Below are 10,792 nucleotides of genomic sequence, written 5' to 3' on the forward strand. Positions count from 1 at the left end.
TGTCTGGTTAACGGGGCCAAACATCTTAACTCTGCTGCCCTTTCAAACACCACTCACCACTTGCCAAACAATGTCTCGTCATGGCAGAGAGAAAGAGAAAGAGAGAGGGAAAGCTTGGATCGTAATCAAGGCATCAGTATTCATGGCACNCCCCTCCCCCTCCTTCCTCTACGTATAAGCGCATGGCATTAGCCAGTAGATTGAAAGAGCTTCACCACATAGCACAGAGGAAGGAGACGAAAAAGCGCAAACAGAAGCAACGGGGACGTAAGGTCAAAAGAAATGGACAGATGCAAGAAGAATTGTGGCCCGAAATTGGCATTATTACTCTGGCCTCCCAAAGTTACCTCAAAAAGACGAATGATCCTGGATGCTGGACACAAAAGAAGGAAAACAATGATGCCATCGTTGTCCTATACATGCTCGCAACTCCCGTCTCCTTCTCTATACAGTATGCTACGATAATGGACGAGGAACATGCGCCGCACCTGCACCCACACGCACATCCGAAAGTGTTGAGTTCACCACTTGCCAAACAATGTCTCGTCATGGCAGAGAGAAAGAGAAAGAGAGAGGGAAAGCTTGGATCGTAATCAAGGCATCAGTATTCATGGCACGGTCTAACACCTTGTCGAGCTGCAAACAGTACATCCCCGGTCTCCATTGTGCTCCTGATTTCCGAATTCAAACTGGAACAACCCACCTTCTAGATTGGAAGAAGAGGGCGCCCAGGGCTTGAGACCCGCCTTTTATGCTCTTTCTGTCATGCTTTAACAAGAGGATGACGTAGAGGCCCAAGGAGCGAAAGAAAACTTTCCTTTTTTCCTTGACTGCTCTGTGGGCATGAGAAGATTTCTTCGATTCCCCCGTGGTGAGTGACCGTAACTGAAATGATGAGCGAACCAGGGCCCCAATTCCGTGTCCTCAATTCCTGCACTGCATGACGGACAGAATCAAAAGAAGCACGAGGAGCCCTTTCTTTGCGAATTAATCTTGCCTGGTGGGCATGACCGTCATTAAATAGGTAGCAGCGTCTTCGATCGCTCGATGTCGTTCACGTAAAAATGCTTTCATCGTCCTCGAAAGTGTTTTGAAAAGGCCTTTCAATGCAAGATCATTGCTCGTGCACCTCGATGAATGCCACACTTTATGGGTACCTCATTCCTCTTTGACACGAGCCCCATGTACTCCAACCCGACGAAGAAAGGAGCCCTCCCAAAAAGACTTCGCCGCTCCGAGGAGGAATCAATGCACTATCAGAAAAAAGGTACTAAAAAAGACTCATCAACGGTCGGAAGACAATTTCGGTAGTGATTTCATCTTCTTTTCAATTCCAAGATGGCAATGGAGTGGCCTTGAATTGAAATGCACTTCCGAGAACATCGAGGGCTCTTAGACGAGTATCAGGCCACGAGATGAAGTGGAACAATGATGGTTTGAAGGGAAAAAACCAGTGAACCTGTTTCGATGGGAGAATCCAGAAGTTGAGCCAAGGCTCCGCTTAAAGGAGGGGAAAAAATCCACGTACAATACGTACACGTACATTCTTCCATGTAAGAGCAAAACAAGAACAGTGATCCCGAGAAATTTGGAGTGGAGTAGTGGAGTAGAGAGGAATGGTGTGGAACGAACAAGAAAAGATCTGCATCAAGACATTGCAGAGGCAACTGGGGAACAAGTAACAAGCCTGCTTCCTTTGGTGGCATGAGGCAAATCCAATCGACGCCACGCCAAAGACAGTCCCGTGAAGATTGAAGAGCGGCAAGGAGACATCAGCCTTGACTTGAGATGACTGGCGATGACTGCGTCGTTGAGAATGATATGGAAGCCACAGTTCTAATGTTCAACAACAACAGCAACGGTGACGGCGACAACGACCGCATCGCCATTCATGAATAGTATACGGGCCAATGGATCGGGTAAAATCTGGGTAGCTCATTGGATCGTCGTTGGAACCGGTGAATGTCCAGATGCATTTATTACTTGAATGGACGGTTTCATGGCTTCTTCTCCTGTGCCCGGCCCCTTAAAGTCTTGGCACTCGAAATTGGAGCCAGTACGAGGCAGGATTGAATAAGAGGAATCGCTGCGGCACGAAAATGGCCCGAACACCCTCGGAATAAGAATTGAGGATTAAGCCAAATGAAGAAGAGTGGCTTCAGAATCTTGAACACAAGTAGGTGCTATCGTCACTTCGACCTTGAAGGCAATGCTCCCCAGACACAAAACAAGGTCTCGGGGAGTATTTTGTGGCCCATTTAAAATCCCCCCCGCAATGTTGGTGGCTTACGTTTGATCACTATTTCACAATGGAAGCGCAAGAAATTTCGCCGCCTGCTTGACTAGCTCAAAACATGTATTGCGAGGACTACGTAGTCCTTGTGTGGGAGTACCCAAATCACAACCAGCGGAAAAAGGGTGACCATGACCCATCGTCAATTCCACCCAAATGGATAGAGAATCAAAATTGGACCTCCTGGGCAGGATAAATTCCCCAATGACAGGCCTGGCTGTCTTCTCGAGTCGTTTCTCTCGCTTTGGGCATTGCATGGACAAAAAGAGAGCCTGGGTTCCAAGGTGATTCCGAGTTCCATTCTTCCTTTGAAAACATCCTTATCTGTCGTCCATGCCTCCATGTTATTTGCCAAGCAGTCAAAGAGCTGGCAGAAGAAGACTTAACAAAACGAAGGGTCGCTTGATTTTCTTTGAAGCCAAGGGGACCTCAGGATATGGGCACAAAAGGATTGCTGCTTAAACCAAAGGCCTCGTCAGCTGCCGTCCGCCTCTCTCACCATCAATGCACGAAGGCAAGGTGCACGCACGTGCGAGATTCGTGAATGTGCACAACATCCATCCCAAGAACAGGGACCTCCAGCACCATCAGGCGGAGGCGGCCCCATTCACCCAACGTTTTGGTGCTTCGCACGGAACACCCGGTATGAATGATCCCGCCGCTTGAATCGAGGTTCTTGGAATGACTATGAGTTTAAATGGAAACCAATGAACTTTGCCCATTTCTGACTCCTTCTCGTCGTCCTCCTCCTATTCGCCCTTCTCCAATGCAGCCAGAGTGCACGAGAGATATGCTTCCAAATAATACCAGTGCCAAAAAAGAGCCCTCAAAACTTGTGCTCCTCTGTCCTCTGATGGGCATAAAGGTGAATGGCTCTGAATGTCGTTGATGTGAGGACATCTGTTGCAATGACATTAGCTTCCAACTCTTTTCCAAACTTTTTTCTTCCATCTCTTGAGTTCTGCAGAGAACTACGTACGTATGTAGAAGGCAGGGTGATTGCTCCAACCAAATGGAGCCCTCCTTCTTCTAGAACTGTTACAGTCTCGAAATAGGACGAACTTGCCTGCTCGTGTGGCGTCTAACGAAATCCAATCATCAATTAAAGCAAGAGCCAGAGTGAAATTTGGTACGAATTGTTTCGCTTTTGTGCTTCCTCGTACATACACGTGATTCAATTGAAACTTCTGGCCAGAGAATGTGTGGCTCGTCTTACCAATGACTGACTGACTGCCTGTGTCGTGCATGCGTGTCAAGAAGGCCCAGTAACTTGAGAGGATGGAATTACACCTCAAGAACGACTTCAAATCCCTTTGTTCCTTCCCCCCCCCCCTCTTTTCTTAGGCCAAACTTTTCGGTTCCCTTCTATCCATCCTCCTTCAAGTGTACCGGTTATAGGTCAGAAAACACGTGTTGACGAGTCTTTTTATCCGTGTTTGAGGCCGACTATGCCGATGGAAACACACAAACATACATACATAAGAAAACAAATGATCTATCTATATTTATACTTTTCAAGTCTTTGTAATCCACCTCTGTATGATCTTGTTGTATTCAGTCATCCTTCTCCACTCCTCGAATTCCCAACCGACCTCTCAAACGAACCCTTACCCACTCTCTCCCCGTACCCCCCCTCCCCAACAAATTGTCATTACAAATGTGCTAGCGAAGCACATCTACATTTGAAGGAAATAAAACAGATCTCACACCTTGAAAGAGAGAGAGAGCCTTTGTCCGAAATGGAGGTCATAACTTGTTGCAAGTGTTTCCACAAAAAAGGTGGCCTTGAAACTGAACTTTGCTGGAGGCAAAATGGAAAATGTGCAGATGTTTCCTGGGGACCTGGCACAATTCCTCTATGTATTGAGCGAGCGAGCTCCCTCCGCAATACCCGGTCCAACCACAAAGCCTAATATTGTCCCTCATTCAAAGCCGATCTTCTACGAACTCAGGTCTCGAGCATACTAAGTGACAGGATTTTGGCCACAGAGACGAATTTCTCACGAGAAACCGAACCCAATCCCTTGGTTTGATGTTCTTCCAGATTGGAACCAAGATTGCCGAATTTTCGCACAGAAATTTGTACTCTACCGCCTTCTTTAAAAAAGACACTCTCGGTTCTCTTTCAACATTGAAAATATATTGGCCACATGGGAGGCTACTTTCAGACTGGACCCAATACAACAAAGAAGTCGTTGCCATTGTGATAAAGCAAAAATGTGTCCTTGAGCGCTTAGATGCCTAAACAACGCTTGTTTCAATTTACAATTATATTCGCCAATATTGATTACGTCATTCAGACTGGCTAAGATCATCTTCATTTGTCCAATTTCAGCTCTTTCTTTGGTATGTCAGACACATTTTTGGCGCAATTTGTGTACCAATCAAGGTTTGGTTATAATCCAGCGGGTTTCCATACATGACACAAAATGCCTCGTTTCATTGATCCAACTGTAAAGTACTTTTTTACAGACAATTCTCAATGCATTGGCGGCACCTAATGGATAAGCCACACAAGAACACAATTTTATGGGCTTGTTGCCGGACAAGCAATCCCCAATTGGATTTATTTACATTGTCTCTTTGCACACGGGACTTTGGGCTGAAATATCTGGGAATTTTCAATACCATCTAGGCCAGAAAAAAAAGTGTTGGGGAGGATCTGCACTTGCCAAAACTAGGCTAGCCCAAATACTGTCTAGTCAGATGATAAAAGAAGGGATTAAGTTTCCAGCGCCATCACTTTGGCTGTACCAGAAATGATGAAGCGAAGTCAGTGGAATCACGTTGAAAATTGTACTTGATCGGGGGCATGTTTGGGTAAGAGCCGTCGAGCCGTCAGATGGGATTAAGTTTTGAGTCATGTAACTGAAGGCCATGTTTGAGGAGGGTCCAGATCTTGGTTCCACCGTGTCCATGTCTCTGTTCTTTTGGTTGAAATGGAAGTGGGCATGAAATTATTTATGGATACGTTGAGAACATGCTTCCAAGTCGAGGCCAACGGGAAAAAGGCCCTTCTCCTACTCTCAATGGTTGGGACAGAAATGGGTGCTCTAACATTGGGCTTGGACGTGATGGAGCAAATTTCTCCATTTTTTCGAATACATCTTGGTCCCACTTCCAATTCGATAGCTGCCTTCACTCCTGACACAGAGAGAGAGAGAGAGCAGAAAAAGTTGGGGACGGGATTGGATCAGACAGACTTTGTTCCATATTTTCAGGTCTTTTCCACAGGGACTTTCAATCTAATTTAGCCTCAGAGTCAGGACTTCAAGCCTTGCAGAACGCCCATTGCCCATTAGTAGACCGAGCGCACACAACACAAGACCAGAAACCATTCACTCGCCCTCGCCTGACATTGAGGAAGAGGATGGCCTTTTCTAGCCTTCAAAGGCTCCCAGATTATCTTCTTTATTTTGCAGTTCGCGAAGCCAAACGTCTCGACGCGTCCAACACAAGAGGATCTCGGAACAAAGTGAGGGCTGGATATAACCGAGAGAAACGCAGTCATAAAAATATAATTTCTGGATTCTAATGGTTCAAGGGCACAACTTCCCAGGACCTCAGGAAACATAGTTCAAGTGCGCTCTAATGGAAAGTTCAGAGCACCCTCACACGAGCATGAACTACATTTTCGTTACACGCTCCAACGAGCAATCTGTTCATGACGTTGTTGGAATAGGTAGTGAGCAAGAAGAAGAAAAGCAACCACCTCGAAGTGGGCGGGAACATCAGAACCACCGGCAATTCCCGGCCTACCGGAGACTAGTGAGTGCAGTTTGGGTCTTCAGAAAAGATGCATCATGCAGTACAGGGTTTGACTGAAGTCTAACGAACTGTAGTGGACAGCTCGGCTGTAGTTGGACCACATATTGGGATTTCCATGTGTTGTCTGTCTGGAATTGAGATCCATCCAAACTTGGGAGCTTGGGAAGAACTTCTAGCACTCGTGCGAGTACATGTTTCAAGCTCAGAGATCCAAGACTATTCAAGGCTTAAAATATTGCAAGATTTATTCATGAATGAACAGCCAGAAATGCTAGTTTACATTTTCGGAAATTATTACCTCCAGGTTTACATTAACCGGAGGCATTTGAGTTGGTTAGGGAAGAATGCAATCTTTGTGGATGTATCAATTTCTCCCAAGGTTTCGGTCTTGTTGCTGGGGGTTAAACACTCTTCCTTTTTAAGGTAGGTTCATTAATCTAATTAGAACTTGGAATAACTGTCCAGAGCAAATGCAGATTTCGAACCCTGTATTTCAAATTCCACAAACACAAGCTTGGCCTAGATTCAAATCTTAAAAGAGCAAGTCATAATCTGAACCTCAAGTTTGGGAACGAAAGTAAATATCGTGGATCCAGCGTAAACGGAACCGGAGGTCAAATATCATAGCTCAGCCAATTTGGTCAAGCATCTTGTTGGCTCCAGACCCCTGAATTATTTACCCGTCCCCGCCCAAACACCGGACCACAAGGCCAACATGGTCCAGGTTTCATTGTTTTCGGTGTTCCCAGCCTTTCCTGAAAATCGCTCGTCATTCCCATCGTCGAGCCGAGATCCTCTGACCCGATGGTTAGTGGGGGCAAAGGGCATGAATGGCACAAGGTCAGCAGCATTTTCTAATGGTCTGAGCATTATTACATACACTTTTCGTACTAGACCCCGCCGGCGAGTCCAGATTAGTTCCGGGTTTGGCAGTAAGGCAGGAAGGCAGGAAGGCAGTAAGGCTGCAGTATGGGCACCAGTCAATAGGACTGGCCTCTATTGCAAACACTGGATGGATTCATCATCATCTGCCTTGGCTGGCCCTTCTGTTCCGCCTAGATACATACACGAGCACCATTCTCGCCCAAGCATCTTCGCCTTTCATTATTGATCCCGGTTTGGGTAATGGTTTTTGAGGAAGCGTTCCGGAAAATGGCCATACAATTTGTTACCCACGTAAAACCTTGCAAGAGGCTAGACGTCTCCGCTTAGAGGTTGTACTAGTTGTACTCGAACCGGATTTGGTCCTGATATGCACATCATCTTGGGCACAAAGTGAAAAATTTCCAAGGATATTTCCTGGTATGAATTATTAACCAGAGCGTTTGGAGCTACTCTGTTTCCATGATGGGGTATGTAATGTCGGATTGCAGTGCTTGATGGAATTGAGCCCTCGTGGTTAGGAAGTCTCGCGAGGCCGAAATTACACTCGGTCAGTGAAGAATCTAGAGAGAAGACGAGAGGGATCTGAAGAGAAAATCTGATATCTGGAGCCTTATCAATACTTCGCTCAAGACAAATAATGATGAGCTGGGGGAACTCTTCTCGAGAGTCAGCATCAAGGACCCTTACCACATTCACATCTTCCCCGAGTTTGATAAGCATGAAGTGCGTACTTCCTCCCCTTAATAAGTTCCACATATTCAGTCAGTCCATTACGAATATCGAAGGTACGGACTGATTTATTCTCCTGGTCCTTACCAATTATGTCCATCATTTGTCAAGATCAACAAGAAACCAGCAGCCAGCCCAGACTTCTCCACAGATAGCACGTACCTTATATTACACCACAATGTATGTACAATACGTAGGTTCGACTTGCAATGGCCTTTGGGTCAGAGGGTGACCATGCTCAATGAGTTGGGGCCCTAAATTATGCGCAAGGAGTTGTTTGCGCCAGATAAGGCGATTTTGTCGCGCCTTGGCGAGTCAACCCGCTTCGTTGGCACCCCCAATTCCAACTTTGCCCATTGTATAAAACTTATTCTTTTGGGAGAGTTGCAAACGAACCCAGCAAGCAAGCCGATTTAACTACTCAACCAACCATTTCTCATAAAGTAGACAGTCTCCTAGGCGGCCATCATATTCCACAAGTTAAAAAAAAAACCTATTAAACTTTTCTGCCTTGAACCATTCAAGGTCTTGTCATTTGCATGGAAAAATGGGCAATTGAGAGTCGGGGAGTATAACTCACCCAAGGATGCTGATTTAAACCAAGAACATAAACTTGTGGATGGAAACATGGATTCCAAGGCCTACATAGCTTGGCGCATCTTTTTGGCGACTTACTACTACATACAAGAAGATTCTTGTTATTACTTATTGGAACGCCTGTGGTTTGGTTCACGAGCGTGTGAGAAAATCCTAGTCTCAACTTAAAAAGCAGTCGTTTTCCCACGAAACCCAATGGAATGATGATGCAGTGGTGGTCTGGATGGTTTTGGGAGCAAATCGCAGGTGGTTGGGGCTTAAACTTCTTTCCACTGAAACAAGGTTTTTTTAAACCAAGCAATGTTCCAGATTCGAAAATATGGTTCATCCTTATTCCCTAATAGTGCTTTACAAGGTTTTCAAAGTTGAGTCTTTTACTACAACATTCGGTAATTGAGGTTTTGACAAAGATGAACTAAAATTTGGATTGTGCGAAAAAATTGAATTGGCTGGGCAAGGGAAACGGATAGGCCAAGGAGGGCCTCAAAATATCTGAGGATCATGTTCCAGGCCTCTATTCACGACTATTAACCCGAAACTTTGTCAAAGTTCGAGTCTTGTCCTCACATGCCCTTCAAGTGCCAAAAAGTAGGAAGAGTGCTGAACAACAATATCACATTTTTTCTGTTGTTAGGCACCCTGTCTGAACCTGAGAGACAAGTTTTTGAACGAATGTCTCGGTTCCAAGGACACCTCTCAAAACTTGGAACCCTTTCCCCGTGTGGAAATCAATACTGGGGATCAGATCTGGAACGTGGAACCACAGACAACATGTGCTTCTTTAAACATGTCTCCTATTTCATTCATATGATTCGTTTGGTCACCCTGTTAATATCCGTGCCAAAGGTCCTTTATCGGTGCTACATATAATTTTAATTTTAATCTCCCCAGCAAAGTTTTGGGAAGAGCACAAGTGTGGGCGGTGCTTGAATGGCGACGAGAATGGAAAACACGGAAGGAAATGAAACGATCTCTGAACCAAGTTCATTCTTTCCATTCCTTCCAAGTTTGGTTTTGGAGTTGGTTAGGTCTTCTAATCCCTGAGTCTCACTGAATTTGGACTGGCTTCTCGAGATCATCGAGGAGAAGGGAAACATCTTCCAGATGAAATCCATTTCCCACTCCATTCATAATATTAACAAGCTCAGGAGATGTCTTGTTACAAAATGCTCAACAATCAAGATTCAATCCTAATTGAACAATCTCGGTTGAGGCATGTCTATCTTAAAAGATGTTGTTTTATTAGTCGTTGGGCATTGTTGATTGTTGTGCAAGTTCCCTTTCAAATTACAAAATTTACAAGAAGTAGAAATGACGCAGTGATGTTACTTAATGGTTATATTCGATTTTAAATATTAGATTGATGTTCTCGCAGCAAAAAAAGAGACAAGCGGCTATTCTTTCTCTATCCAAGATTTCGAAATTTGACTTTGTGCACTTTGACGGAGAGCATCAAAACAGCGTGGTCTTCCAAAGAAATGCAACCAATAAAGATTAGCTTGAAGTAGTCTATTCGCAACATCGGATTGGCTTGGAATTATGTTGCATAATCCAATTTGAACCTTCTTCCAAACAAGACATTATTGGGCCTATGAGGATATTACTCCAAGCAGGGGGCATTTGCAGTCTGTTATGTGTTTCTATTTCCTTTGTGTCGAATGCCATTATGGTTATGTGGAGGTGTACATTCGTCGGATTACATAATGGGGTGGGTCGCTGTGTTGGCCCCTGATGCACTCTTTGAAATCTCGCCTCATCTTTTATTCATATCATTATTTATGGGCATGCCTAACTCGGATCATGTGATCCTTCCCCGTCTGTTCCCACTTCCATCTTCTCTCATCTCCGTGTTCCTCCTTGTCGCTTTCTTTCTCCCGGGTTCCAAGAACAATGCAAAAGGGAGGGGAATAAAAGGGACGATGAGATAGGGACCTCCTCGGGTTCTTTACGCGCGGTATTTGAGAGTATTTTGTGACTTGACTCTGACGACCAAACGGCCCTATAAAGAGTAGGCTCGGGTGCCAAAGCAACTCCGGTGACCTTGAGCTTCCACGGACCGTGGACCCCCATCAGGAATTTAGGATCTCTTGGCGAGACTCTGGCGTGTTTATGATTATTGTGGACTTTGAGGTAAGTTTTTCGCCCACCAATTCCTGGCCATGGGCCTTCAAAGATTCATTGGATGTTCCTTGAGGTTCCAGGTAAGCCTGAGGGGCGTAATTTGGGGATCATTGCACAAGTTCAACAAGTGGACCAAATAAAATGCACAGAAAGGAAAGGATCGCTTCGTTTGAATTCCACAGACTCTCTCGATGATCAAATATGAGGATTCACTTCAAACTGCCTTTCAATGGCCCAAGGTCGAAATGGAATTGCTTTCAACTAACCCTACCTTTCGACTTATGAGCTATGGTAAAGGGAGTCAAAAAGATGAAACTTAACCACTGGCAATGAAATGGAACAAAAAGGAAAATGGTGTTTGAAATTGTGGCCCAATCAAAACAAAGGATTACGTGTTTC

At 45.0% G+C, this 10,792-nt stretch overlaps 1 long non-coding RNA gene across 1 annotated transcript; it reads left to right on the forward strand.

Moving 5' to 3' along the window:
* The first annotated feature begins 154 nt into the window (after positions 1-154).
* On the forward strand, positions 155-3,740 carry LOC131878519 (uncharacterized). The gene is made up of 2 exons (XR_009373034.1): positions 155-1,267; positions 1,339-3,740. It is a non-coding gene; the product is annotated as an uncharacterized LOC131878519 (long non-coding RNA).
* The last annotated feature ends 7,052 nt before the right edge of the window (positions 3,741-10,792 follow it).

This window comes from Tigriopus californicus, chromosome 3 (assembly GCF_007210705.1).
Source record: "Tigriopus californicus strain San Diego chromosome 3, Tcal_SD_v2.1, whole genome shotgun sequence".
Taxonomy (NCBI): Eukaryota; Metazoa; Arthropoda; class Copepoda; order Harpacticoida; family Harpacticidae; genus Tigriopus; species Tigriopus californicus.